General features: G+C 35.2%; 1 protein-coding gene across 1 annotated transcript in view; it reads left to right on the top strand.

The window, feature by feature from the left end:
- The window catches only part of ASCC3 (activating signal cointegrator 1 complex subunit 3), a 320,801-nt gene that overhangs the window by 146,372 nt on the left and 151,507 nt on the right, over positions 1-22,922 (top strand). The window lies entirely within an intron of this gene.

Here is a 22,922-nt window from a genome sequence, read left to right as displayed (position 1 = left end):
ATTAAATATGCTTTTCCTTGTTATTAAGGGAACTTAAGTTTTTTCTTCTAGGACTGTGTACTTACCAAACTGTAGCTTTATTTTGTTGCCTTTTAAATATATTTTAGCAGTTAGTGTATAGTAGTCACTCAGGAAAACTAACTGAATTTTCTCTGTTACCAACTCATGCCCCCCTCTCCCTGCTAACCAGTCAAAAAATCTTTCTAGTAAATATTCTTTGATTTTGTCTGTTTTCTTGCCTTCAGGTTGTTTAGTATTTTACATTTTCTCCCTAACTGTGTTTTCCCTAAATACTTTAATTTCATCATAGCAGCTCCTTTTCAGACCATTCTTAAGTAGACTGAAATATGTATCCATTGAAAACAAAAAAAGAACTATAACTCTTAGGCAAATAAATATTTTTTCATTCTAAAAATTAACATTTCCTCTTAAATATACAAATGGATTTATTTTATTTCTCTCCATTTAGATTAAATCAGAATAGAGCAAATTTCATGTTCAAAAGCCATGCTAATAGTCTCTGTTCATACTACTCCATGGGTTTCAGTATACCAGTCATCTAAACTTGTGCTCGTATACTTAATAGTTTTTATGTGAAGCTTTGCCTTAAAAGTATTAAAAACAGTAGGAGGCAGTTGTGTTCCATTCAAGCATGTGTGATGACAGATGGAGGAAATCTTTTCATGTTGACTTTTCGACAGTCATTCTCTGCAAGACTTCAAGCTCTTCTTGGCTATTGGGAAATTAAAAGTTGGCTATTCAGCCTTTAATTTTGATCCATCTGCTCAAGCTAATGAGACGTCTCATTTGAAGCTTCTCTTTGAGTTACCAAATGCAAGTACAGCTTTATCATTCCTGTTAATAATTCCCCTCCTCCTGTGTAACTTGCAGAATGGGAAAATAATTGATGCCTTAACCCTATTGAGATTTTTCTTGTTATACAAACTTTGTTACAGTGATAGGAAAAGAAATTAGAAACTGCCTCAGAGATTATGGCATATTTAGTAAGTTAACTTGTTCTTTTTTCACATTATCAAAGAAGTTAAGATCTTTATTTAGTAGCTTCTTACACAAAATCTACCTCCAGTATCAAGAATAAAAGGCTTTGCAGTGTTAAAGAGGAAGAAAAATCATCTTCAACTATGGATTAATGCTAAACATCAGCCTTTCTGTATTCAGATGTGGATCTTGTTTTCTCTTTCTTCGTTGTTTGTAAGTTTTTGGTAGTTGTTTCTGGTTCTGATGAGAAACCACCTTTAACAACTGACTAATAATTATGGATTAATTTAATTTATTACTACCTAAAGGGAAATATTTTTGTTTCTTAGCATTGCTTCTTAGCTTATATAAAAGTAATATGTACAATTGAAACAAATTTCATCATGCTAACTGTAATAATAAAACTTTCCATTGTCCCTTTTGCCTAAAAAAAGTTTTATTCCTCCAGATACAAACATCTCTAATTCTTGATACCAGTGTCTCCGTCGTATTGACTTTGTCTAACGTGACTTTTATTTGTGAATTATTTGAGTGCTGCTTTCTTTTCTGCCTTCTTTGCTTCCTCCTCCCCCGCAAATTGAGACGTAATCTCAAAGGAATAGAAAAGCAAGACTCTTAAAAAGCAGATATTTTAACAATTATGAGCACAAGAATTAAAGATATTTCTCCTTCATCTTTGCCACTGAAGATGGTACTACTAAAGCAATATTTAAGGACTTTTTTAACTACTAAAAATCCAAAAGAAGCATTCACTAAACCTCTACCTTTTGAAAAAAAAAAGCACTACCCCACCCACCACAAGAAAGCTCTGATAAATTTTTTATCGAATTGAAATTTTCTTTTCCCACCGTACTTCACAGGTAAAAACTAGTCTTTGGTACTCTTAGTTCTCTAGTTTACTTTTTAATCAGTATTGCTAGTGTTTTGCTCTTCTCTATGTATAATAAGATAAAAATTTCTTGAGTGTACAACTAATGCATTGTATAAAATGCATTAAATAAGATTATATATAATACATTATATAAGAATAATAGTTGAAACTTTCTTTTGTGTACTTCCCTTTCATTAACAGTGATTTCTTTTATTGGGTAAGGAGGAAAAAGTACTGAGGTTATTCATTTACCCATTTATTCATTCCTTTATTAATTTAACAGCCATTTACTATAGACATTCTGTGAGTCAATTACTTGGAATAAAGAGTTGAAACACATTAACTTCCCATTTTGGTGAAATGCCAAAGGGTTAAGAGTTGACGTCAACATTTGGTTAAAGTGAAGGTCAAAACAGAGTATCAACATCATAGAAGGAATTTCTGATATCATATAATGAAAATTCCTCAAAGAAAGTTCAATTATAATTATAAACTTAGTAAAATTGTTTAAATTGGACATTATAGTTCAGGAGCAATAATCTCTTAGCACTGTTAGCTGCTAGATCCATCCTGTGATAACTGTGCTGTATACTTGGCCATGCCTCATTCAGGAACATGGAAAATGTCAACTTAGGCATTCTGCTTCAGCCTTCCAAAGGCCAAAGCCAAAGAAGGTTTAACTAAATAGCAAGGCAAAGTAAAGCTTGATACATCCTTAATAAAAGGTTTTTTTTTTAAAGGCAAGATTCCCTGATCACAGTAGCTCATAGTTGAGAATAAAATAATCAAGGGAGGTTGTAGAAGAGGTTGCAGAAGTAGAAATAAGTGCAAAATACTGATTTCTCTTTGTACATTTCTGTTCTGGCTCTTGTGACACCAAACTCTCCTTGTTTTACTCTATCTTCTAACCTCTTTCTTCATCCTTTTTCTTTCTCTGTAGGCTTTTCCTTTTCTACCTGGCTTGTTCCTAGCCCCCCCCCCCCTTTTTTTTGAGGAAGATAAGCCGCAAGCTAACATCTGTTGCCAATCTTCCTCTTTTTGCTGAAGAAGATTGGCCCTCAGCTAACATCTGTGCTCATCTTCCTCTACTTTTTATGCGGGACGCCTGCCACGGCATGACCTGATGAGCGAGGCATACGTCTGCGCCCAGGATCCGAACCCACGAACCCTGGGCCACTGAAGTGGAGTGCGTGAACTTAATTGCTATGCCACCAGGCCACCTCCCCCAGACCCTCCTTTAATTTAGCACTCCTTATTTCATCCTATCCCAATTATGACCTTTATAGAAATAACTCATTTATATTCCCAACCCAGACCTCTTCTCTGAGCTCTAGACCCATATTATCCTGTCTGGCCTCTCCTCTTGGATATCTCAAATGTAGTATGTCTAAATCAAATTCATAATTTTCCCCCCTCACTAGTGGTATACCATTCATTATTCCTTGGTCCAGTGAATGACATCACTATAGATTTAATTTCATAAGCCAGAAACCTAAAAGGCATCCTTTTTAACTCTCTCCCTCATTCTCATTTCTGATCCCTCAAGGCATTTTACCTAAGTGTCTCTCCAATCTTCCCATTTCTCTTTATCCCCTCCTGCTCCTGCACCATCACCTCTACCACCTAATCATAATCATAGCAGTCCATAAACAACCATCATATTGTTTATGGACTGCTCCAGCTACCTCTTAACTGCTCTACCTGCATCCATTCTGGCCCTCCAGCTGCTCTGTATACTGCAGCGTGCTAGAATGATCTTTTAAAAATACAGCTCCAGAATGACACATGAATACTTAAGCTCCTTTAAAACAACCCAGGAGTCCCATTATTATTTGGCCATTACCTCCTAACATCTTCATCACGTACCTCTCTCTCCCTCATTCCCCACCTCCCACCTTCCTGGCCCTTCAGACCCTCATCATAGTGATGCTTTTCCAGTTTCCTCTGCGCTTTTGGCATAACTTGTTCCCTCTGCCCTCACACATTCTTCTTTATTCTCTTTCTTTAGTTGTCCTCTACTAAATCCTTCAGATTTTGTCTTTCTTATAGAAGCCTTTTTTTTTCTTAACCTCCCTGACTTTTTCACCTCCCTATTATGAATTGTATAATATCACAGTGTATGTCATCTTCATATTTCTAGCTGTAGTTTTACATTTTTTTCTGGCTGATTTTGATTAAGGCCACTTTTCATTATGACATCATAAGTCCCATAAGGAAAGGGACTATCTCTGGTTTTGCTCATCATTACATTCTCATGACAGTACCTGGCACATAGTTAGTGCTCAGATAGTGTTTGATGAATAAGTGAATGGGAAATGTGGTAGTCTTCATAAATCTGAACTTATTCTTAAAGGGTTGGGGTCAACTAACTTCAAGGAAAATCAAGAAAATAATCATTAGTCCTACATAAGGTGAATGTCCAGGCTGCGGGGAAAACAACCTGGAGATGTGGAACAACATCAAAGATTGCTTTGATTACCTTCTTACGGAATTCCCCCCACCCCAGGCTGTAAAGATCAAGGAAAAAATGTTGCTAATCTCCTTAAAAGTATTTCATTATATTAAGGCCTGGCCTGGTGGCACAGCAGTTAAGTTTGCACATTCCACTTCGGTGGCCCATGGTTTGCTGGTTCGAATCCCAGGTGCAGACCTATGCACTGCTTGGTAAGCCATGCTGACAGGCGTCCCACATATAAAGTAGAGGAAGACGGGCATGGATGTTAGCTCAGGGCCAGTCTTCCTCAGCAAAAAGAGGAGGATTGGCAGTAGATGTTAGCTCAGGACTAATCTTCCTCAAAAAAAATTTCATTATATAAATTTACTCTCAATATTATTTCATCTGATTATAGTCTTTTCTGTTAGAAGTATTAAATTATCTCATTTTCTCCTATTTAAGATATTCATCTGACTTAGCTGTTTTTCATGATATAGGTATCATTTGTGCCACTGGCTTTTTTAAATTAATATATTATTTCTTTTATTTCTATTCATCAAGCCCAGAGGAGTAACTTTTGGACTCTTTTTAAATTTTACATTTTTAAGAAAACAAAGAAAATTTCCATTTTTCTGCAATATAACTTACCATAAAAGTACTCAATTGTATTCCTGAAATTTTCTGTATAATAGTTTATTAACTTTATAATGTTCTCTTCATTTGCAAAGGGAATACTTTTTAACGAAAAATGTTAGTATTGCATTTTTCCTTCATTGCTATTAACATTATTATTTTTCCTCAGTCTTCAAGGATTTTCAGGTTACTGAAATAATACATTGTGTAACAAGTAAGTCAACACAAAATGTAAAAAGAAAAAGCTAATGAATTACTTTCTCCTCACCTGCCTCACCCCATAGCACTCTTACCCCTCAAGGATATTCAGTTTTCTCCTAGTACCAACAGACATATAGAAATATGCACACACCTTCAGGCATTTGAGCCTTTGAAAATTGATAATCAGTTGTTTCTGGAATTAGAGCACAAATTGACAGGGCACAGGGGAACATTTTGTCTTAGAACGATGTTTGGAAATTTTGAGGGTATGAACTAGGTTTGGATCTATCCTTGTACTCTCTGCAGATCTTGAACCAAAAGATCAGAAGAAGAAAACGCTTTGCCATAACCTTGGGGGAAAAACTGGAAGCAAAACAAGTAATTTTGGTTATTTTCCTGAAACTGGTTTTCTTTATATTAGTTACATTGTTGATCACCAAGGGAGATATCTAACAATTCATACATGGGAAACAAAGCTTGTGGTCCGTCTGCTTCATCTCATCCACTTCATCTGTTACATAGTTGTACATTATCTATTTTTATATGTCTGATCAGTATAACTCCCTTATGGAAGATGTCAACTTTTCCACCCATTTTCTCATTCTTTGTGTCTTCTTTGGTGCCCCTTTTCCTGTGTTAAAGTAGCAAAATGTGAAGATAGTCCAAGCTACTTTGCCCTCTTACTAGGTACTATTTTTTTTTTTTTTTAAAGATTTTATTTTTTCCTTTTTCTCCCCAAAGCCCCCCGGTACATAGTTGTGTATTCTTCGTTGTGGGTTCCTCTAGTTGTGGCATGTGGGACGCTGCCTCAGCGTGGTCTGACGAGCAGTGCCATGTCCGCGCCCAGGATTCGAACCGACGAAACACTGGGCCGCCTGCAGCGGAGCGCGCGAACTCAACCACTCGGCCACGGGGCCAGCCCCTAGGTACTATTTTTTAACCATGTTTTTGTGTAGTTTTCCTCTCAGTTTGTTCTCTTTCACACCTCCAACATGTCTTGCATAAAAACAGCTATAACTGTTGGGCTTTTCATGTATGCTTTATGCATGTAGCCAATGCATAAATGCATGTTTTCTGACATAAATGCATGTTTTACATAAAAATGTAAAGTTAAATTTTATATAATTTATAATAAATTTTGTTGCTTGAAAGATTCCATGTAGATCCATTGCTGATTTAAATAAAATATTCCAGATGTAAGAAATGAATTTATTAGGTTATTTGGTAATTTATTGATGCAATTGTTGTAATTACAGTATTAAATTATAGTAAATACATAATTATCAGGTTAAAAAATATAAAACAAGCATTGAGTCTATTTTATGGTATTCACTTTTCTCACATGCTTTGTATATTCAGTATTTTCATTAATCCTGTTGAAAATAAACCTAATTTACATACTTGTTTATTTTATACTGTTATTTGAATTATTTGTATTGTTTAAATAACAGTAGTAATGTAGACTTGGGAAATACTAAAACAATCTTTCACTTTTTATAATCATTTTTCTTTTATAATGCCATAGAAAATTCTCTAGACAGCTATTCAGAGTATTTTACATTAAATTGTCAGAAGTTAATTTGACAGCTGTTTATTTCATTTTAGAAAATGATATATTGAATCTCTGTATTAACTGGTTTCCAGCTGATATTTGGACTTGGAAGCAATTGGTAGATACATTTAATAAGATTAGTGACCACCACAAGCATTTGTTGACTACATTTTTATAGCTATCTTTTGATAAAATTGAACAAACAGTATTTTTATTAAAGCTGAGTATAAAATTTTGTGTCCCAAGGAAATCTGATACAACTATTCATGTATTTGCTCAAAAAGCATAAAAGGGAGCTGAATATTAAACTTAATTAACCATTGCAGATTTTTACTGTCTTGTCTGTAGCTGGGGTTATATCAGTTCTTTTCGTTGTCATAGTAGCATATTTAAGTGAGAAGGGATGGGAAGAAAGAAATTAGATCTCTAGTTAATATTATAAAATAGAATTCTGTTTTTAAGAAAATAACGTAGTCTCAGCTCTCATCTCATTTTTCTCTTGGTTTTATAAATCAGTAGATGGGAAATGTAGCTCTAACTATATTATGGCAAATAAAGTGGGCATTTCCAAATTGTACGGCATTCATCAAGTTAGTGGCTGCTCCCGAAATATGGTCAGAGACCTGTTAAATTTTGTGAGGGGTATAAAATATTATCCCACTTGAATGCTAACCTGCCACAGGCTAACTTCATTGTATATTTTATACACACACACACAGAGCAATAAGAGACGCCTGGATTAGGGAACAGACCTTATATTTATTCACGGAGCATCATGTTGGTTGCCCCTCCCTGGCCTCCCACAGCGTGGCATGGTAAGATCCAGCTATCTCAGTGCACATGTGCTGCACCGTGGGAGAGGAGCTACAAAATTATGGAACTTGGAGCTTGTGTAGTTGGTGCTGGCATATCTGCCCAGACTCCCCTATGCAGGGGGAGTGAGGAAAGGGAGGGAGGGAGGAGAGAAAGAAGTGGACCAAGTGACCCGCCCAACACCTTATCTTTTACTCTGGTCTGTAAACAGATGTTCTCTTGAAAAAGGAAGGGGACATCTGTACCTGGAACATAAGCAGTTGTCTCCTTGAGAGATAAGAAAGGACTCTCTAGACTTTATTACCCTTAGAATGGGAGAAAATGGCTCTAGGGAAGTGGAAGCATTCTTTGCCATTAAAGTTCTTCAGTGCCCACTGGTCGGAAGGCCCTGACCATGTAGGAACACCTAGAACTTCAGGGAGGATTATTTTCCAACAAAATTTAAAGATGTCTGAAAAGGACACATACTCTACTAAACCATCGCATTAAGATAGTAGTCTGCTGTCTACTCCTACTGTCTACTTAAAAAAAGAAAAAACGCTTTCATACCTTACCTGTGTTGCATACTCTCTCCAATAGTCTTTTTGTCCTGTTCTCCATGGACATAGATCTCAATTTTTTACTATGGTATTTGATATACTATGTCTTGTAGCTATATTTTTGATATCATATGGAGGAAAGATCAAATAAATTTAAACAGCGTAATGGATGGTCAAATGACAATGTGCCTTTTTTCAAGTGTTGTATAACTATCTCAACCAAGTCATTTTTTCTTGTTTTTCTTTTTCCTTACTTTTTTTTAATAATCAAGAGGGTTGATTGAAAAGTACAACACAGATTTGTGAAGAATTTTGGTGTTTTTCATTTGTGTTTATGAAAGTGGCCTAAAAAAATGGAGACGGTCGAGAGCCAGCCTGAGAGAAATTACAGCTTTGTGATTTTCCGTTTATAGCAGTACAGTTTTAATTAGTCTAGCTAGTAAATTTGATTGAGAGGTTATTGGCTTAGTAGGATTTCTTCAGCTTAAGTCACTTAAAAAATAAAAAGTCTATTCTTTTAGGAAGACTCTCTTCAAGTGTGTTACTTCAGAATATTAAATGCACAGTTGGATGTTCAGGAATTATAAATAGTGATTATTGTCTAAGAAAAGAAATGAAAAATACTGATAGAAATCTTAAAAGTACATTTTTATGTTGTTATTTTAGTGAAATTAGATTCAGTCCAGTACATCTTATAATGTTGAATAATGACAAGCCTTCAACTTCAGTGGCATCTGTAGAAATGAAATTGTTAGCTCACTAATGAATTTTATTTGCATAGTAATAGACTAGCTGGTCTTGCTCAATTTGCTCTACAGAATAGATGTTGCTATTTTGGGGCTGTCAATAGCCAATGTCAATGCAGTTTGGACTGTTGTGGAGGTCAGTGAAATATTTTTCTGTGTATGATACTGTAATGTAATGAAGAAAGATTCTTTATTCTGCCTTAGCTTTTATTGGATTGACCTGGGTTTAGCAATGAATTAAGTTGATCCACATTTGTACTATGAGGACTACCTAGGAGCAAAGTAGTTTGGCTCACATCATTCAGATTTTAGTCGTATTTGAGAACATCTTTGACACAGCATGAATTCAAAGTGCTTGGATTTTTAGAACTTCACCATTAAATTCTTTCATCATTAAATTAATCATTACAAGTAGGTTGGCTTCAGTGTATGTTCCTTAAAATTTTTGCTTGTGTGTGTGTCTATATGAACATTTAAAATTAATAATACAGTCTTTTCGTGCTTATAATGTAGAGTGAAGGTTACAAATGGAAATAGAATTCTAGAATTAGAAGCTTTAAATTACTGATACTGGTTCGTGGTTTGGGATCTCTTCTGTAGTCTATTTGCCCTGTTAAATTAAAAGCAGCAGTGGGTAGAATACCAAATACAGAAACTGCTACATTTTCTTCTGGCATATGAGCTATATCTGAGTCATCAATCTTCATTCTAGGTATTGTATAGAATGCACATGGGTTTTAAGACTAAGCTAAGGCAATACTGGCAATATTCAGCAAATATTTATTCAATACCCGATGTGTGCCAGGGGCTGTGCTGAAGACAGAAAACAGAAAGATACTCTGCATTAGTGTTGCTTATAATCTGATAAGGGAAACAAAGCTTAATCCAATAATTATGCATAAAATGTAAATATACAGATTTCATAATGAACTTTCGCCCACTTGTAGCATCTATTGATTTTCTAACTGCATCATTCCTACCATTGTGAAGAAGGGCTTCCACTTTCCCTTATTTATTAATTTATTTCTCTGTCAACTCAGATTCTTATTTTACTCAAAAGGTTATAATCCATTTTTATATTACTTTGATGACCATATTAGCCCAAATTTGGCAGTTGGGAACGTCTTCAAGCTATCTTCTTTGTCCTTTTGATGTGTCCCTGTCCCAGAATTGAAATTAATCATTCTGATCATTTCTGCAAATAAACCTAGTTCCTTTTTAGTACAGAATGGCATTTAGAAACCAGTGAAAGTGTTTTATTTTTTTAAATGAATATTTTCACTGACTTCTTCGCCCAAAATATTATCCAGAAGAAAGAAAGAGTTGGTGAGTTTTAGAATTTTAAACCTTTTAACAAAAAGGAAACATAATGTTGAGCAGTCCTTTCAACTAGAAGAGTTCCTCTTATAGCTATTGTTTTCAGACTGCTCCAGGGTGCTCTGAGGTGCCTTAGGAACTGCTGTCAGGGGGTTGGTACTAGGACAGGTGTGCTGTTTGGCAGGGAGAAATGAGATTTGAATCGCTCAGGTCCACTTCAGTACCTTTAATCTTTTCTTTTTTTTTTTTTTAATTGAACTGCTGCAAGAGTTTGTTGGAAGAAAGAATTCCATAGCCAAAACAAGTTTTTAAACCACTGTCCTATAGCCTTAGTTTTTCATAGTTTGCATAAGGCTTAGTAGTTTCTGTTCTTGGGGTGATAGCAAGTAGACTGATCTTTCACGTATGGAATATCAGTTTAGCTTTTTTGTGTAGAGGTAGGATTTGGTCTTCCACTTTGTTGTGTGTACGTTGGACCAAGCAAACCAGTAGTTTTCCCTTACCTACCTCTATTACCAGCTTGAAGACTAATCGCATATGCTTGCTGAATGCAGTAACCTAGAAGTTTTTAAATGTAATATCTTTTATTCACCAGGCAACTATGACTCCTCCATCCCTCAAATGAGATAAAGAGTCACATATTTTACATATATAATAAGATAGGCCAGTAGCTGAAAATGCTGCACCAACTCTGTAAACAAGGGCTGAGCCAGAAAGTAGAGGGTATGCCTTTCCACAGCACCCCCGCCCCCAGTGCTGTGCCTCTTCCTCACTGATTGTGAACTCTGCACACAGAGACTTGCATGGTTCATGCTATTTTCACTCTACTGACCAAAATTTAAGACCCCCAAGTTTATTGATTTGGGTAAATGCTTTTTACATAAAAACCTGTAACAAAATCAGCTTTCTAATTTAAGTCTGTTTTTACACAAATAGTTTAGGTGTATCACAAATTTGTTAACATCAAATATGATATAGAGAACAATATACTTCATAGTCATCTTAAGATAAATTCATATCATGATATAAATATTCTATCATTACATTTTGAATCATTGCTAAAAATCCCAAGATGTATTATTTACTTGAAAATTAAGATGGGTAATACTCTAATTTTTTCCTTAAATTATAGGTTATACTTAATAAATCCTATTTTTATCATATTCTGATCTGGTCTCTAATAGTTTTATTTCAGATGAAAAGTATCTTAAAGACGACATTTAATAAATCATCATTATATTTGTTTTGTCATTGAATTTATGAAAGCATCATGAAGTTCATTGCTCCATGTTATTTACTGATGACAAAACTAAACCAAATAATATGTCCAAAATCAGACATCTAATAAGCTTTCAATTGAAACTAGAATCTTGGCCTTTTAGCTTCTCTTTCAGTGTTTTTACTCCCACAAAACTGACCTTGTCATTTAACCAGTTATTACCCGGCAAAGAGCAGAGATTGTGAAGGATATGTTTGTAAATTCCAGCCGCACAATCTGGCCTGAGCAAATCCTCAATAGTATGTGCAGAAAATCTATAGCAACCCAATAATTTCCAGGTGATAAATTTTTTTAATTCAATTCTTTTAGAAAAATATATGATCTTTCAATTATTAAAAAATCTTTTTTTAACATTTTTAAGAAATGGATTCCAATATATGCCTTTTAAATTATTTCAAGTTTCTAAGTAATTAGAGTTGATGTTCAAATTGATACATCTTTGAAGATAAAATGTAAGGTTGTTTTAACTGTATAATCAAGGTGAGAACACTTTCATAATAAAGCCTATATACATTTAAACAAATTGTTTCTTCAGCAAATTATCTTACTTCAGGGCATACTTTTGAGTATTGAAAAAGTATAAAGAATATAGAACTCTTCTAATGTCAAATAATAAAAACTATCATTTATGGAAAACAGCATTGAGAACCAGTGATGTTTAGCTGAGGAAAGAGAAGTCCTACAGGAGATGTGCTAGTAGTTTTCATATATTTGAAGAATTGTTATATATAACGGCATTTGTTTCCTGTTCCGTTAGAGGGTGATACCGATCCTCGTTCCAGTGAGTAGGATGTATAGGGATTAGGTTTGGTGTGATTATAAGGAAAACCTTGGTAAAACAACTAAACCGTTTTTCCTACTGAATGGACGACCTTTTTATGTGCCAGGCTCCTTCCTAGTACTGTGTAATTATTGTTTCTTGTCCCTACAGAAGCCTTACAAGGCAAGTAGTATCGTCTCTATTTTCCAGATAAAAACCAAAGCACAGCTAAATTTGCCCAAGTTTATCTAGCATATAAATGGTGAGTTATGATTCAAACATAGCTCATTTTGATTCTAAAACACTGCTGGTATTCAAAATGAGACTGTTGGGGCCAGCCTGGTGGTGCAGCGGTTAAGTTCACATGTTCCGCTTTGGCAGCCCGGGGTTCACTGGTTCCGACCCCGGGTGTGGACCTACACACTGCTTATCAAGCCGTGCTATGGCAGGTATCCCACATATAAAGTAGGGGAAGATGGGAATGGATGTCGGTTCAGGACCAGTCTTCCTCAGCAAGAAAAAGAGGAGGATTGGTGGCAGGCTTTGTTAGCTCAGGGCTAATCTTCCTCAAAAAAAAAAAGAAAAAACAAAATAAGGCTGCATGTTTTATAGGTTTCTTTGACATCAGATAAGAATTTGGTGAGTGGGTCTAGATGGCTAAGAAGTTTTTCCTAAACAAAAAAATTAGCTTGAGTGCATCTTAAATTTAAGTAATTATAAGCCAATAAAATTAATATTCTTGACTGTTTATTTACTTTTGTATGTTACAAAAACTAAAAGAAAATAACATTTTCTATGCTCAAGATAATTTTAAGGTATGAAATGCACTTTCATCTATAGCATATACAATATTGTTAAAGTTAACTATGTTTATAAATATAATAAATAAATTCCAAAAATGAGTTCAGATCTCAAAATAATTGAATGCATAAATGTATATAGTGCACATATAAAACAAAGCCTGTGTTAAGACTGTATAGATCATTTTTTCAGGCATCAATTGGATGACATAAATTATGTTACCTCTAGAAGACATACATGTGCTTAATATCTTAGGAAAATTAATATTTAAGAAAAAATTGTTTTTAATTAAATTAAAGAGAAAGTTTATAGTAAAGGGAAAATGCGTTTAATATATTTACCACTTTCAAATTATATTTTAAAAAACTCTTTTTCTCTGTTTTTTGTGGTCTCACTATTTTAGAGACCATGCTGAAGAATAACTGCTTGTGCTTCTAAATATATTGTACAATGTCCTGATATATGGTTAATTGATTGTAAAATAATATTTTTTACGGTGGGCTTAGGTAGAAATATGATGATATATATTTTTGCTGTCATGGTACATAATGTACACTGAGTCTTCCATTTTTTTATTATTATTATACATTTTGATAACAAGTACCTTTTAGGATTTAAAAGATGAAAAGTATTGTGGATTTCTTTTAACAAAATAGAGCAGTTAAAGCTCCCTGCTATTCAAACATAGAAACTTTTCAATATTAAAACAATTCCTTTAGAGAAATCGGTGAAGAACGTATTTCACATTCAGGGTAATGCCCTAAATATAATTCACTAATGATAACCTGAATCTGTTTATCACTTGAAAGCTTAGGTTTCTTGAGAGGAACTGCAGATTCTCAGCATGAGGGTCCAGAGGTGGCTTTGAACTGCGGAGTTTAGACCTAATTACACAGCTTGGAGCTGCGGAACCACTTCTCTCTACTCCAGATTACTTTCCTTGGTTTATTTGCATAATTTAATGCATGAAGACTAGCCAGTGAATTGTACAGTTTTCTGATATAGCTCGGACAAAATAAATTAACCCTATTTGAAGTAGTTTGTATTTTCATGGTATATCTGATAAACATTTAACCAGCTCTTATTAAACTAAAAATTATGCTTTAGTAATTTAGTTGGTTGCCAGGAATATCTGATAATAAATGCTAGCTGTTACATCCATGATTAATGAAATTAAGGATTTAAAAATTTATTATTTTAGCCCTAGTTTTAGTAATAGTAGTTTTATTGATGTAATCTAAATATAGTAGTGTCAAATTTTCTACAGTTATAAAATGTAAATGCTGGGGCCCGGCCCAGTGGTGCAGGGGTTAAGTTCACATGTTCTGCTTCTCGCTGGCCTGGGGTTCACTGGTTCAGATCCCCAGTGTGGACATGGCACTGCTTGGCAAAAGCCATGCTGTGGTAGGCGTCCCACATATAAAATAGAGGAAGATGGGCATGGACGTTAGCTCAGGGCCAGTCTTCCTCAGCAAAAAGGGGAAGATTGGCAGTAGTTAGCTCGGGGCTAATCTTCCTCAAAAAAAAAAAATTTTTTTTAAACATGTAAATGCTTTCTTTATTCATGTTGTCAGTAGGATATTAGTTAATGAATTTGATTAATCTGATTCATTGTAAATGTAGGTAGGTTTGATTTAGAAACTATCTGACTTCAAAGGCCTGAAATTTGTTTTTTAAGATGCTTTCAGAACAGCCCATTTTATAAGTTGTTTATTTTTTTTCTATGATTTCTTTCTTTTGAGGAAGATTAGCCCTGAGCTAACATCTGCTGCCAATCCTCCTCTTTTTGCTGAGGAAGACTGGCCCTCAGCTAATATCCATGCCCATCTTCCTCTACTTTATATGTGGGACGCCTATCACAGCATGGCTTGCCAAGCAGTGCCATGTCCGCACCTGGGATCCGAACTGGCGAACCCCGGGCCACCAAAGCAGAATGTGTGCACTTAATTACTGCGCCACCGGGCCAGCCCCAGTTGTTTCTTTTTTAAATCACAAATTTTGAACTTTGCAATGAAAATACACACACATAACTTTACAACAGTATCAAAAGACTAATCAGTAGTAATTTTAGTTTGTTAAATATCAGTGGAATCTTTGTTAATAAATTTAAGTAAAACTATCCAGGAAAATTATCTATTTGAATAATTAGATGTTAGCTTGATACCCCATGTTTTAATAAAGGTGTCAGTGAAAGTATTAACTCAGCCTACATCCTGTTGATTTATAAACTTTTAAATTCAAATCTCTGCTAAAAAATATGATTAAAAATCGATGGTTTTTGTGAAAGCTGACCATCTTTAGCATTGGAATTTTGCAGTCATTTGTTGAGTGACCACTGATTGGGTGACAGCAGGGAGTGGTATAGGGGATGACAAGGAGATCTCAAAATTGGTAAGATATAAACTTGCCCTCAGGCAGCACCCAAGGAGGGAATATAACTTGATGGAAAGAAAGTCTCCTTTGGAATGTCAAGTCTGAGGCTAATTCCCAGCTCTGCTCTTGAGTGAGTGGCAACTTCTTAAAATTCTGAGCTTCAGCTCTCTCACCTGTAAAATACTAAGAGAATTACCTTCCTAATTTTGTTGTTAATAGTAACATAGATAACTATGCATGGCACCTGGTACTGGGCCTAGCACTTAGCAAGCACTTAATAAATCATGTCTTATATTATTAGTCCTAGTAATTATTAACAACAGTGGAGAGACCAATATACGTCTTAAGATCACGCAAGGCACAAATATGAACAGAGTGCTGTGGGAGTGATTAATTTTCCCTGGAGAGACTGGAGAAGAATCCTTAGAAGTGGGTCTTAAAGGTTTGTAGAATTTGCACAGATGAAGTTGGCAGAAGTAAGTAAAGTAAAACATGGAAGTTTTGAACAACAGGAAGAAGGACTCAGAGAGTTGACACCCTAAGGCCGATAATGAAGAAACTTTAAATCAAGTAATTTGCTAACTTTGAGAAAGGACCCCAGTTAGTTTCTAAATTATGCTTTTTTCTTTTTTTCTTTTTTTTTCGTTGTGTCTTCTTATGGTTGTTCATGTAATGAATGGCAGCGTCTGTGTTCACCATCTTCCCAGACTCCAGTCCTGCGCTGTAGTAACTACATAGAAGCTCCAAAAGCACAGGACCAGGGCTGGGCTTTGTGCCGTTAGGTCCCCAGTGCCTGTCATGGAGTTGTTGGGTGATCGCAGACTCACAGAAGAACTAAATCAAGCACAAGAATAGCTGAAAATAAAAGGTAACCAGTGATAAATGCTTAAGAGAGGGGCATAGGAATTCTTTGGATGCTCAAAAGAATCAAGTATCACTTGTATCTGGAAGCATCAGGGAAATTTTTATTATTTTAATTTATTCATAATAGTAGGATCCATCTCCCCTATGTAGGTATGAGGGTCTCTTTTTTTTAATGAAGTTTTATGAACTTGTATCATCTTTTCAGGTAGTTCAGTGGCTACAAAGCTATATTTTGAAATGTTTAAATCATAGTTTCTTTTATAAGATCTGTCTCAAAAAGTCGTACTTAGTCTTTCCCAGGGATACTTCTGTGAGTATTTTCTTCCTCATCTTCACTCTTCATGAAAGAACAGAGCCCTCTTTGTTCCTTTTAGTAACCCCACCCTTTTTAAATTGTCTGGCCATTGTCCTATCAGTTTACAATTCCAAAATCACCTTTAGGGTTTTCTTATGTTTTGTCCACCTTTTCTTTTACATTTCCTCAAGTCATATTTTCTTTATCATCATGTAATATATATTTCTCTACAAAAATCCCTATTTTTTTCATGGCAATGGCCTTCTCTCTGTTCACTTTAAAATCTTTCTCTAACATAAAAATAATTTTTGCAGTATTGCTTTTAGTAGTATCATTTTTTCTGCGTCTTGAATGAACTTTATTCTTTGTTTCAGTATGTATTTTACACTGAGGTTGTGTTTTGCCTTTCCAGATACTACTCCTCTTCTGTCCACATGTCTATTTCTACCAAAAGGCTGTATTCACCACTGTAAGGGTTTGTTCTCTTCTCCGTACCTTTGAACCTCTGTGTTCTTTCCTTTGAAATGGTGTTTATTTTCTTCTGCTAGACCATGTCTGTCTTTTCCTTTTAAAGCATTTCCAGGTAAACTAAAACAAGAGAAATTTGTCACCTCGACCAGAAGTACCACCATCAACCTTTTAAGTGCATTGTTAAATGTGTTCTTTAAGCTTTTTTCACCTTGACATCATAAATCCCTTAGCAATAAAATAATCTTATCAAATATACTATTATAATACTATAAGTATACCATAATACTTATATGATTGTTTAATGATCGTTGTTATCATTGATCATTTCTCCTGTTCAGTATACTTTATTTAACTATAAGGCTTGTCTCAATTGTTAAGACAAACAATACAAGGTTATACAAAGGAAATGTTATCTTTTTATCCCACCCTTCATGCTGTTTTCATTTTTTTTTTTTTAAGATTTCGTTTTTCGGGGCTGGCCTGGTGGCACAGTGGTTAAGTGTGCACGTTCCGCTTCGGCGGCCGGGGTTCGCCAGTTCGGATCCCAGGTGGGGACGTGACACACTTGGCACGCCATGCTGTGGTAGGCGTACCACATATAAAGTAGAGGAAGATGGGCACAGATGTTAGCTCAGGGCCAGTCTTTCTCAGTGAAAAGAGGAGGATTGGCAGCAGTTAACTCAGAGCTAATCTTCCTCAAAAAAAAAAAAATTTTTTTTCATTTTTCGTTTTTCTCCCCAAGGTCCCCTGGTACATAGTTGTGTATTTTTGGTTGTGGGTCCTTCTAGTTGTGGCATTTGAGATGCCGCCTCAGCATGGCTTGATGAGCAGTGTGCCATGTCCACCCCCAGGATTCGATCTGGCAAAACCCTGGGCTCCGAAGTGGAGCATGCGAACTTAACCACTAGGCCATGGGGCCAGGCTCCTGTTTTCATTTTGTAAGGTAACTAATTTAGTGCATATCCATCCATGGTTTTATTTTAAACACACAGACACACAGATACACACACACCCTTTACACATACACTCAAGTGGAATTGTTCTTCAACTGGGTATTTTTTCACTTAGCACCATGTTATGAATATCTTTTCAGATCTGTGTGTATGTGTGAGAGCAAAATCCAACTTTGTTTGTGCCTACCATTGGATTTCCAAAGCCACACAGTCGTAGTGAAGTTCAGCACCTTTTAATATGTTTATTACTATTTTCACGTCCTTGTCCATGAATTTCCCAGAAGTCATAGTGAAAAATGCTGACAGATTTAAAAAAAAATTAACTGTTTCTGTACTGAATAAGATACCATAAATAAAGTCAAAAGATAAAGCATAGACTAGAACAAAATATTTGCAATACAGAAAAAGACACAGCATACTATCTTTCATATACAAATAGTACCCACAAATTGATAAGAAAACAATACCCAATAATAAAGCAGAAAATATTCAGAATAGGGACATAGTTCAGTGAATAGCTACATACTTGGACCCAACAATTCCACTTCTTTGAAATTATTTAACAAATATATTCACAAACATGTCAGGTGACATGTACAGGATTATTATGGCGTTGCTTTAAATAGGAGAAGATTAGAAACAACGTAAATGTCCTTCAAACAAGGACTGGCTAAATAAATGATGGTATTTATAAGTAATGGAATACTATGCAAATATAAAACATAAATGAGGAAACTGTGTACTGATGTGAAAGATCTGATGACCTCAGTGTCTTCAGCTAGTCAGCACCAGCAGGCCTAAAATGATGACTCTGTACTAAGTTGTTGCACCCACCACAGATGACTCCTGGATGCACAGCATGCAGGCTGAAGCCCTTTAAAATTACATTTACCTGATAATGCAGATGTGATAATATGACCACAGCAATAAAAACTATTTTGTGCGTACATGCTCTCATGGTATATAACAATATCTGAAATACATCTGTAATGGCACTCCTCGCGTAAACTATAGAACACAGAAAATAGTCAAATCATTTTCTCAGTTCTTGCAAAGATAGTACTTACCAGAATCATTCTAAATGCACAGAAGAGAAGCTAGGTTTTCTTTCTTTCTTTTTTCTTTTTTTACTTAGAATGGATGCCTTCATGCTGGGCTCTCAAGTTTTAAAATGAGTCAGAATCACCTGGAGGGTTTGTTTATTAAGCCAGATTGCTGGGCCCCAGCTTCAGAGTTTCCCCTCAGATCTGTGATGGGGCTGTTAATTTGTAGTTCTCACAAGTTCCCAGGGGATGCTGCTGCTGCTGCTGCTGGTTTGGAGACCACACACTTTTAGAATCACTATTTGTTTAGGTCACTAGGGCTTAATTCTCTTGAGGAACCTGGGTTAAGAAAGTTGGGAAGAACCGAGAGCAAGACAAATAAAAGGCTATGTTGGTTAGAGTGAAAACAGAAACCACCAGGACGTACGTAAACCTCCTCGCTGTCGCGCCTCATTCTTGAACCCTTGCAAGGAGTCAATACCATGTATTATGGGACGTCACTCCTCAGCCACATGTTTCTATGGGACAGTGATTTGCTGTGTTGTATCTTTTTCAGATATTTCGATTCTTAGTCTTCCTTCTTAGCAGAAATTTCCAGGAAAGAGGCTTTAATCCAAGATTTCACATTTACTCTTTGGCCTCCCCCTGTTTTCGAATAATCTCAGGCTTAAATATTCCCATTAATCTTTGATTCCTAGTTCATCTTGCACAACACCCTGACAAAGGTTGTCAAAGGATAAGTGTTCTTTTAAATTGTTTTGTGTGGTGTTAGATACACACACACCATGCATAAATGAGGAATAAATACTTATACACTTGTCAATTTATAACAGTCATTTACTGATCTAACCATTTAGTCTTTTAGGCCAAATTCATTTTATTAATGTTTATTACCCTTATAATGGTGCTAATACCAGCTCTGATAAAGGTTCTCAAAGATCATGTATGGAGTATCAGCATCACCTTGGAACTTGTTAGAAATGCAGATTATTGGCTTGTCTCAGACCTACTTTATCAGAAAGGGGGATGGAGGGAAGGAGCAGCAATTTGTGTTTTTAAAAAGGCTGCCAGGACTTTGAAGCATTTTAAAGTTTGGGAGCTATTGCTTTACTAAATGCAGTGTTTCCACTTACATTATATCCTTCAATTCTTACAGTAATTCTGTGACACTAGTAACTATCTGTGGAGCAGGGGAAATAAGAATCAAAGAGATTAAATAATTTGTTTTAAATCACACTACTATTTAATAATATTTCAGAGTAGAATTTTTGGTCTTTTTCAAATAATATGTCCTCCTTTCCCTTGAATGCACGGAAACAATATCAATTACTTAAGCATTCTAGTTTTTTGAATGATTATAATCTGAACTTTCACTGTTTCATTAATTTTAATCAGCATCTCATGCAAAGAACACTTTCTTTGGCAAGTCAAATAACAGGACCAGAAATCAAATTCACATTCTTTCTTTCCTAGTCCATGACTGCTTCTATTGTATATTTTTAAACGAAATGACTTTTTAAGCTAAAAATAAGTATATAAAATATTTTAAAATTCATTGACTGAACAGACTTCAAGTAAAAATATAAACAGTTTTATAAAACAAAATTTAGCAACATTATTGATGTGAATCTACTGTTCTAATCTTATTTTAATGACACGTATGCCTATTTAACTGCTGTTTGGTTACCAACAGTGTTTCTAAGATTAATTTGGAGCTATTTCTGCCAAATGAAACAGTTCTGTCCTCTCTGTTAGTTATAATTTTCATATGAGTCTGTTTAAATTAATTAACCAAATTAACAAACCATAAAATCAAGTATGTTTATAGAGACCGAAAAACTTTGTAATGGCTTCTGTTGGAGTCTCTAGACAGAAAATTTTTAATAAAAAAAAGTTTATTTTACTGAACAAGACATGATGGATCCTTTAATAAAAAGAAATTGCCACTTTAAGTTGTAACTAATATTTCTCTTGGCTGCAGTAGAAAATAATTTGCAAAATGATAAGTTGACAAGTCAGACTGAAATAAGTAATGAAGATTTGGGGTCATATTTTATTTTCCCTTATGTTTTCTGTATCTGTTATTTCAACAAGATTTACATAATGTGGCATGTGAATTATGGAGAATAGAAATCTGGTTGCATCATAAAACCCTAGCCCATCTGGGAAATGATCTTGGGGCTACAGTGGTTATATAAAATACTTTCATATTCCCCGATATTTCATATGTATTGGTAAATAAAGATGGGCCATTAGGGAATTTTTAAAATCATCTTTGTAGTGGTGGTTTTATTTTATGTTTTCTTTTAAACTTCTTTTCACTTAAGAGAATAAAATTAAGTTGGTGGTAATTATTAACTAATAATCAACTAATTTCTCACAGCTGTATTCTCAGGGCTTGGTAGTGACTACATGCTCAGAAACATTTGAACAAATGAATAATAAAATAATAAGGAACTTCATTTTAATTGAGATTTTCTTAATATTTAATGTATGAGGCTTTGTGTGCGATAAAATTTATTTTTATTTAAGAGAAAAAATTCTGCCTTACCCTTTAAAAAGAAACTTACAGTTGAAATATCCCTTCCTTTTGCGAGAGACAGGATGGTAGGAGCTGACAGATTCTGAACTAGTAAAGCTTTAGCGGAGCATTAGGCTTAACAGAATTTTCTGTCTAATTTAGTATTAAACAGCTTATGTTAGTAACCTTGAAAATATACAGTGAACTTAAATAGCAGTCTCATGACATCCTATGAGGTAAGCTCCAGAAAGCTGGAGAGCCTATCAAAATCAGATTTGGTTTTTTTAGTTGAAAATAAGGAAAACAAAAGAATTTTCCAAGTATCCGTGAAACTTTCTGGAATAAATTTTATTAGTGTACTCTTTAGAAATATACTTATGATCACATTTATTTTCAAAACACATTACTATCAGCAAATAACTTAGAGCTCTGACAGTGTGAAGTCTCAAGCTTTATATCCTTGAAGGCTGTGATTAGCTTATGTTAAATTTCTCCAGATGACTTGAACGCTTTTTCTATGTTCTCTAAACACTTTGGGAGTTTTTCACTGAGGAACTTCTGATCTTCTCCAGATTATCTGCTCTCCTTTACTTTGAATACACCCTGAAGGAATATTAGTGTGTTTCTTGAATGATTGTTATCTGAGATTTTACTCTACTGTGATTCTAATCAGCATCCTGTGTGTAGAACATTTTTGTTGACAAGTTTATAGGCATAAGATTAGTATGGGTTCGTGACACACCGTGTGCTCTAGATCTGTGTCACTCTGTCTCCTTTCTGGGCAAATCCCAGGCCTCCTTCTCCTGTTCACTTTTGTGTTATTCATCAAAATGATCTTCTCTTTTAGTTAGATCAGCTCACATGAGCCTATTAATTCCCTGACTAAAAACAGCTGATTGCATGTCCTCCTAAATCTGCAAATAACATCAAAGTTCTGGCTTCCAGGAAAACATAATTAATAGAATATGGGAAGATGTTGGGAAGAGAGGCAAGAATTAGGACCTTCATGTTGCTGAGGCTTACGGGAAATACCGCTGTGACTCCAGAGAGATTTAGAAGTGTCAGTTTGTTTGCAAGCTGGGGCTAGAACTTGTCAAATCTCAAACATATCTAAAGATGCTTTTATTCACACCATATAAATGGAAAAAAGTTGTTCAAATGAAGAAATAAAATTATTTTTGTCATAGTGATGTCTGTTTGGGAAGGCGTGGGGTTGGGCTAAATGTGGGGCGAGGTGGAGGCCAAAGAAGAAACATCGCAGAGGAGAGAATGCAGGCGCTGACAGGCAGCAAGTGCAGCCTGCTAATCCTTCTCTTATTTGATTCTCTTGAATTGTATTCACATTCTGCCTGGTGGCTATCCCTGAAGATACTTTTTTCCCCTTCTTGACAAAGTGTCTACACATGCGACTTTGGCCTAATTCAGATTTCCAAAATCACTTTGTGAATAATTTCGCG

Source organism: Equus przewalskii, chromosome 9, assembly GCF_037783145.1.
Source record: "Equus przewalskii isolate Varuska chromosome 9, EquPr2, whole genome shotgun sequence".
NCBI classification, from domain to species: domain Eukaryota; kingdom Metazoa; phylum Chordata; class Mammalia; order Perissodactyla; family Equidae; genus Equus; species Equus przewalskii.
This window is presented reverse-complemented; position numbering and strand designations above follow the sequence as displayed.